The 7,982-nt window shown below is 52.0% G+C and overlaps 1 protein-coding gene across 3 annotated transcripts in view; it reads left to right on the top strand.

Annotated features, from left to right (window-relative positions):
• Positions 1 to 7,982, top strand: part of GSTCD (glutathione S-transferase C-terminal domain containing) — a 137,200-nt gene that overhangs the window by 11,278 nt on the left and 117,940 nt on the right. The gene's annotated exons all lie outside the window — the stretch shown is intronic.

Below are 7,982 nucleotides of genomic sequence, written 5' to 3'. Positions count from 1 at the left end.
GACTTCCTTGCCGTTCCCGTGCTACATTGCACTGTCTCTGATCCAATCAGCAAGGAGGCAGTATCTGCATTTCTAACCCTCTGCTTTCCCAGGACGATCAGGCAGTTAGTGACATTCTAGCTAAATGGTTAGTAAACTCACTGTAATCAGGGCTAAATGTACAGCTTGTGCTGCCCTAGGCACTCAGACTGAATGTACCAAAAGAATTTTAAAAAAGTTTTTCAGTACATTACATGGTACATTAAATAGCACAATTGAAAAATAAAACTGGTTCTGCAAAAAACAAGCCCCTTTACAGGCATGTCGATGGATAAATAAAAGTTATGATTTTTGAAAAATGGAGAGGAAAAGCCGAAAATGTATAATTCCTGGACAACCCCCTCAACACAAATTACTGACTGCACATCTGGTGCGGCGACACTTGCTAGTTAGGTTTTCCTTTGCCCATAAGCAGGCGACACGTTGATCTCTCATGCATTAATTCTGACTGCATCTAGTGATAATTGCTGTAAATAACCTAAATCAATCATCTTCAGTTGATGATAATCACTGTCATTGTAATTGAAATTAAAGGAAGACTAGTAAGAAAAATTGGAGCTGCACGTTTTAATTGCTTATTATGCGCTAATGAATAATTATAAAGCAGTGGCTGGTGACAATGCTACTGATCTGTTAGCGCATACTCCTATATGCTGCTGGCACCTCGGCTCCGCAGTGCAGACGGGCGCTGGATGGTGAAGGTATACCTACTGTATAACAAACAGGTCAGTGTCCTTGGTGGGGCATGTTGTCCGGATCCCCCTTATTAGCTAGTTATACCAACACATGTAATTCTACATGTCCCCTTTAGCAGCCGGACAGTACTTCCTTTGGAGATATTACCAGATCACTAGGGTTTTCAGAAGCCGTTGACAATTGGCTTACTTTTAATAGGGGGAATGTTTTTTAAAGCTATGGACACCTTGACTCTTGTTCTACTTGAATCCATATATTTTTACATAAAAATAATTTTTGCAATTGGATGTTATTAGAGATGAGCGAACACCAAAATGTTCGGGTGTTCGTTATTCGGAACGAACTTCCCGCGATGCTCGAGGGTTCGTTTCGAACAACGAACCCCATTGAAGTCAATGGGCGACCAGAACATTTTTGTATTTCGCCGATGCTCGCTAAGGTTTTCATGTGTGAAAATCTGGGCAATTCAAGAAAGTGATGGGAATGACACAGAAACGGATAGGGCAGGCGAGGGGCTACATGTTGGGCTGCATCTCAAGTTCACAGGTCCCACTATTAAGCCACAATACCGGCAAGAGTGGGCCCCCCCCCCTCCCAACAACTTTTACTTCTGAAAAGCCCTCATTAGCATGGCATACCTTTGCTAAGCACCACACTAGCTACAACAAAGCACAATCACTGCCTGGATGACACTCCGCTGCCACTTCTCCTGGGTTACATGCTGACCAACCGCCCCCCCCCCTCCCCCCCACAGCGCACACCAAAGTGTCCCTGCGCAGCCTTCAGCTGCCCTCATGCCACGCCACACTCATGTCTATTTAGAAGTGCGTCTGCCATGAGGAGGAACCGCAGGCACACACTGCAGAGAGTTGGCATGGCTAGGCAGCGGCCCTCTTTAAAAGGGGCGGGGCGATAGCCCACAATGCTGTACAGAAGCAATGAGAAATAGAATCCTGTGCCACCGCCATCAGGAGCTGCACACGTAGGCATAGCAATGGGGAACCTATGTGCCACACACTATTCATTCTGTCAAGGTGTCTGCATGCCCCAGTTAGACCGGGCTTTTTAATTCATAGACACAGGCAGGTACAACTCCCTATTGTGAAGTCCCTGTCGACCCACAGCATGGGTGGGTGCCAGGAAGCCACCGGCGGTACATAGAAATATCCCATTACATTGCCCAACACAGCTGAGGTAGTAATGTCGTGCGTAATACAGGTGGGCTTCGGCCCACACTGCATGCCCCAGTCAGACTGGGGTTCTTTACAAGTGTACAGATGTATTAAAAACTCCGTGTGCACCTACAGCATGGGTGGCTCCCTGGAACCCACCGGCGGTACACAAAAATATCCCATTGCATTGCCCAACACAGCTGAGATAGTAATGTCGTGCATAATGCAGGTGGGCTTCGGCCCACACTGCATGCCCCAGTCAGACTGGGGTTCTTTAGAAGTGGACACATGTAGGTTAAACTCCCTGTGGACCCACTGCCTGGGTGGGTGCCAGGAAGCCACCGGCGGTACATAGAAATATCCCATTGCATTGCCCAACACAGCTGAGGTAGTAATGTTGTGCGTAATACAGGTGGGCTTTGGCCCACACTGCATGCCCCAGTCAGACTGGGGTTCTTTAGAAGTGGACACATGTAGGTTAAACTCCCTGTGGACCCACTGCCTGGGTGGGTGCCAGGAAGCCACCGGCGGTACATAGAAATATCCCATTGCATTGCCCAACACAGCTGAGGTAGTAATGTCGTGCGTAATACAGGTGGGCTTCGGCCCACACTGCATGCCCCAGTCAGACTGGGGTTCTTTAGAAGTGTACAGATGTATTAAAAACTCCGTGTGCACCTACAGCATGGGTGGCTCCCTGGAACATAAAAATATCCCATTGCATTGCCCAACACAGCTGAGGTAACGTCAGCTGTAATGCAGGTGGGCTAAAAATTAATTTGATTACACTGTAGGCGAGGGCCCACAAAAATTGCTGTATCAACAGTACTAATGTACATCCCAAAAATTGGCCATGGCCAGCCTAGAGGGCAGGTGAAACCCATTAATCGCTTTGGTTAATGTGGCTTAAATGGTAACTAGGCCTGGAGGCAGCCCAGTGTAACGAAAAATTGGTTCAAGTTAAAGTTCCAACGCTTTTAAGCGCATTGAAACTTATAAAAATTGTTCAGAAAAATTATTTGATTGAGCCTTATGGCCCTAAGAAAAATTGCCCGTTCAGCGTGATTACGTGAGGTTTCAGGAGGAGGAGCAGGAGGAGGAGGAGGAATATTAGACACAGATTGATGAAGCAGAAATGTCCCCGTTTTGGATGGTGAGAGAGAACGTAGCTTCCATCCGCGGGTGCAGCCTACGTATTGCTTACGTATCGCTGCTGTCCGCTGGTGGAGAACAGAAGTCTGGGGAAATCCAGCCTTTGTTCATCTTGATGAGTGTTAGCCTGTCGGCACTGTCGGTTGACAAGCGGCTACGCTTATCTGTGATGATTCCCCCAGCCGCACTAAACACCCTCTCCGACAAGACGCTAGCCGCAGGACAAGCAAGCACCTCCAGGGCATACAGCGCTAGTTCAGGCCACGTGTCCAGCTTCGACACCCAGTAGTTGTAGGGGGCAGAGGCGTCACCAAGGATGGTCGTGCGATCCGCTACGTACTCCCTCACCATCCTTTTACAGTGCTCCCGCCGACTCAGCCGTGACTGGGGAGCGGTGACACAGTCTTGGTGGGGAGCCATAAAGCTGGCCAGGCCCTTAAAGACTGTTGCACTGCCTGGGATGTACATGCTGCTCGATCTACGCACATCACCTGCTACCTGGCCCTCGGTACTGCGCCTTCTGCCACTAGCGCTGTCGGCTGGGAATTTTACCATCAGCTTGTCCGCAAGGGTCCTGTGGTATAGCAACACTCTCGAACCCCTTTCCTCTTCGGGAATGAGAGTGGGCAGGTTCTCCTTATACCGTGGATCGAGCAGTGTGTACACCCAGTAATCCGTCGTGGCCAGAATGCGTGCAACGCGAGGGTCACGAGAAAGGCATCCTAACATGAAGTCAGCCATGTGTGCCAGGGTACCTGTACGCAACACATGGCTGTCTTCACTAGGAAGATCACTTTCAGGATCCTCCTCCTCCTCCTCCTCCTCCTCCTCCTCCTCAGGCCATACACGCTGAAAGGATGACAGGCAATCAGCCGGTGTACCGTCAGCAGCGGCCCAAGCTGTCTCTTCCCCCTCCTCCTCATCCTCCTCATGCTCCTCCTCCTCCTCCTGTACGCGCTGAGAAATAGACAGGAGGGTGCCCTGACTATCCAGCGACATACTGTCTTCCCCCGCCCCCGTTTCCGAGCGCAAAGCAGCTGCCTTTATGGTTTGCAGGGAATTTCTCAAGATGCATAGCAGAGGAATGGTGACGCTAATGATTGTAGCATCGCCGCTCACCACCTGGGTAGACTCCTCAAAATTACCAAGGACATGGCAGATGTCTGCCAACCAGGCCCACTCTTCTGAAAGGAATTGAGGAGGCTGACTCCCACTGCGCCGCCCATGTTGGAGTTGGTATTCGACTATAGCTCTACGTTGTTCATAGAGCCTGGCCAACATGTGGAGCGTAGAGTTCCACCGTGTGGGCACGTCGCACAGCAGTCGGTGCACTGGCAGCTTAAAGTGATGTTGCAGGGTGCGCAGGGTGGCAGCGTCCGTGTGGGACTTGCGAAAATGTGCGCAGAGCCGGCGCGCCTTTACGAGCAGGTCTGACAAGCGTGGGTAGCTTTTCAGAAAGCGCTGAACCACCAAATTAAAGACGTGGGCCAGGCATGGCACGTGCGTGAGGCTGCCGAGCTGCAGAGCCGCCACCAGGTTACGGCCGTTGTCACACACGACCATGCCCGGTTGGAGGCTCAGCGGCGCAAGCCAGCGGTCGGTCTGCTGTGTCAGACCCTGCAGCAGTTCGTGGGCCGTGTGCCTCTTATCGCCTAAGCTGAGTAGTTTCAGCACGGCCTGCTGACGCTTGCCCACCGCTGTGCTGCCACACCGCGCGACACCGACTGCTGGCGACATGCTGCTGCTAACACATCTTGATTGCGAGACAGAGGAGGAGGAGGAGGAGGAGGAGGAGGAGGGTGCTTTAGTGGAGGAAGCATACACCTCCGCAGATACCACCACCGAGCTGGGGCCCGCAATTCTGGGGGTGGGTAGGACATGAGCGGTCCCAGGCTCTGACTCTGTCCCAGCCTCCACTAAATTCACCCAATGTGCCGTCAGGGAGATGTAGTGGCCCTGCCCGCCTGTGCTTGTCCACGTGTCCGTAGTTAAGTGGACCGTGGCAGTAACCGCGTTGGTGAGGGCGCGTACAATGTTGCGGGAGACGTGGTCGTGCAGGGCTGGGACGGCACATCGGGAAAAGTAGTGGCGACTGGGAACTGAGTAGCGCAGGGCCGCCGCCTCCATGATACTTTTGAAGGACTCCGTTTCCACAACCCTATACGGCAGCATCTCAAGGCTGATGAATTTTGCTATGCGGACGGTTAACGTTTGAGCGTGCGGGTGCGTGGCGGCGTACTTGCGCTTGCGCTCCAACAGTTGCGCAAGCGACGGCTGGACGGTGCGCTGAACTACACTGCTGGATGGGGCCGAGGACAGCGGAGGTGAGGGTGTGGGTGCAGGCCAGGAGACGGTAGTGCCTGTGTCCTGAGAGGGGGGTTGCATCTCAGTGGCAGGTTGGGGCACAGGGGGAGAGGCAGGGGTGCAAACCGGAGGCGCTGAACGGCCTTCGTCCCACCTTGCGGGGTGCTTGGCCATCATATGTCTGCGCATGGTGGTGGTGGTGGTGAGGCTGTTGGTGTTGGCTCCCCGGCTGAGCTTTGCGCGACAAAGGTTGCACACCACTGTTCGTCGGTCGTCAGGCGTCTCTGTGAAAAACTGCCAGACCTTAGAGCACCTCGGCCTCTGCAGGGTGGCATGGCGCGAGGGGGCGCTTTGGGAAACACTTGGTGGATTATTCGGTCTGGCCCTGCCTCTACCCCTGGCCACCGCACTGCCTCTTGCAACCTGCCCTGCTGTTGCCCTTGACTCCCCCTCTGAAGACCTGTCCTCCTGAGTAAGCGTTGCACACCAGGTGGGGTCAGTCACCTCATCGTCCTGCTGCTCTTCCTTCCTTCCTCTGTGCGCTGCTCCCTCGGACTTACTGCCCTTACTACTACCTCACTGCAAGACAACTGTGTCTGATCGTCATCGTCCTCCTCACCCACAGAAAGTTGTTGAGACAGTTGGCGGAAGTCCCCAGCCTCTTCCCCCGGACCCCGGGAACTTTCGAATGGTTGGGCATCAGTGACGATAAACTCCTCTGGTGGGAGAGGAACCGCTGCTGCCCAATCTAAGCAGGGGCCCGAGAACAGTTCCTGGGAGTGTTCCCGCTCCTGAGCAGGTGTCATTGTAGTGGAGTGAGGAGGCTGGGAGGAAGGAGGAGCAGCAGACAGAGGATTCGGATTGGCAGCAGTGGACGGCGCAGAACTGCGGGTAGACGATAGGTTGCTCGAAGCACTTTCTGCCATCCAGGACAGGACCTGCTCACACTGCTCATTTTCTAATAACCGTCTCCCGCGTGGACCCATTAATTGGGCGATGAATGTGGGGACACCAGAAACGTGCCTCTCTCCTAATCGTGCAGCAGTCGGCTGCGACACACCTGGATCAGGAGCTTGGCCTGTGCCCACACCCTGACTTGGCCCTCCGCGTCCTCGGCCGCGTCCACGTCCTCTAGGCCTACCCCTACCCCTCAGCATGCTGTATTACCAGTGATTTGATTTCACAGGCAGCTAATAAATTGGCGCAAGACTGCAGGCCAAATATAATTTTTTCCCTTTTTTGAAAACGAAAGGCCCCACTGCCTCTAGTGAATGAATAATCTAAGTTTAATAACTGTGCTGTTTTCCTGCTAATGTGTCACAGAACGTGAGGGTAGCAGAGTTATTAACTGTGGCAGAGCAGGTATTTTTTTTCCCAATTAAGGAAAGCAAATGGCGAAGCCAGGAGTAAAACGTAGCTGGGTGCGTCTGATTTTTACAGGTTGCACACGCAGCCGACACGTGTCCACCGCCCTTAGGACGGACAGCGGCAGGACAAATAGAATTATTTTCCGTTTTTTTGCACCAAAAGGCAGCACTGCGTATATTCTATGAACATGAGAAGTTTAATAACTGTGCTGTTTTCCTGCTAATGTGTCACAGAACGTGAGGGTAGCAGAGTTATTAACTGTGGCAGAGCAGGTATTTTTTTTCCCAATTAAGGAAAGCAAATGGCGAAGCCAGGAGTAAAACGTAGCTGGGTGCGTCTGATTTTTACAGGTTGCACACGCAGCCGACACGTGTCCACCGCCCTTAGGACGGACAGCGGCAGGACAAATAGAATTATTTTCCGTTTTTTTGCACCAAAAGGCAGCACTGCGTATATTCTATGAACATGAGAAGTTTAATAACTGTGCTGTTTTCCTGCTAATGTGTCACAGAACGTGAGGGTAGCAGAGTTATTAACTGTGGCAGAGCAGGTATTTTTTTTCCCAATTAAGGAAAGCAAATGGCGAAGCCAGGAGTAAAACGTAGCTGGGTGCGTCTGATTTTTACAGGTTGCACACGCAGCCGACACGTGTCCACCGCCCTTAGGACGTACAGCGGCAGGACAAATAGAATTATTTTCCGTTTTTTTGCACCAAAAGGCAGCACTGCGTATATTCTATGAATAATAACTGTGTTGTGGCCCTGCCTATACAATTCTTTCCCTGCAGTATCAATGGAGGGTGTAATGCTCTGCAGAGGCGATTTTGAGAAGCAAAAAAAAATGCAGCACAGCTAACAGCAGCCTGGACAGTACTGCACACGGATAAATATGGCCCTAGAAAGGACCGTTGAGGTTCTTGAAGGCTACACTCACTCCTAACACTCTCCCTGCCTATGCAGCACTTCTGTCCCTAATGCCGGGTGCAACGCTCTGCAGAGCCGATTTTGAGGGAAAAAAAATTGCCACTGCTAACAGCAGCCAACACACAGCTATCAGTGGCCCTAATAAGGACCTTTGGGGGGTCTTGAAGCCTACACTAACTACCAATTCTTTCCCTACAGCAGCTCCGGTACAAACAGCACTGTCCCTCATCTAACTCACACCGCATCTGAGGCGAGCCGCGGGAGGGGCCGACTTTTATGTTCGGGTGACACCTGATCTTCCCAGCCACTCACAGCAGGGGGGTGGTAT

This window comes from Eleutherodactylus coqui, chromosome 7, assembly GCF_035609145.1.
Source record: "Eleutherodactylus coqui strain aEleCoq1 chromosome 7, aEleCoq1.hap1, whole genome shotgun sequence".
Classification (NCBI taxonomy): domain Eukaryota; kingdom Metazoa; phylum Chordata; class Amphibia; order Anura; family Eleutherodactylidae; genus Eleutherodactylus; species Eleutherodactylus coqui.
This window is presented reverse-complemented; position numbering and strand designations above follow the sequence as displayed.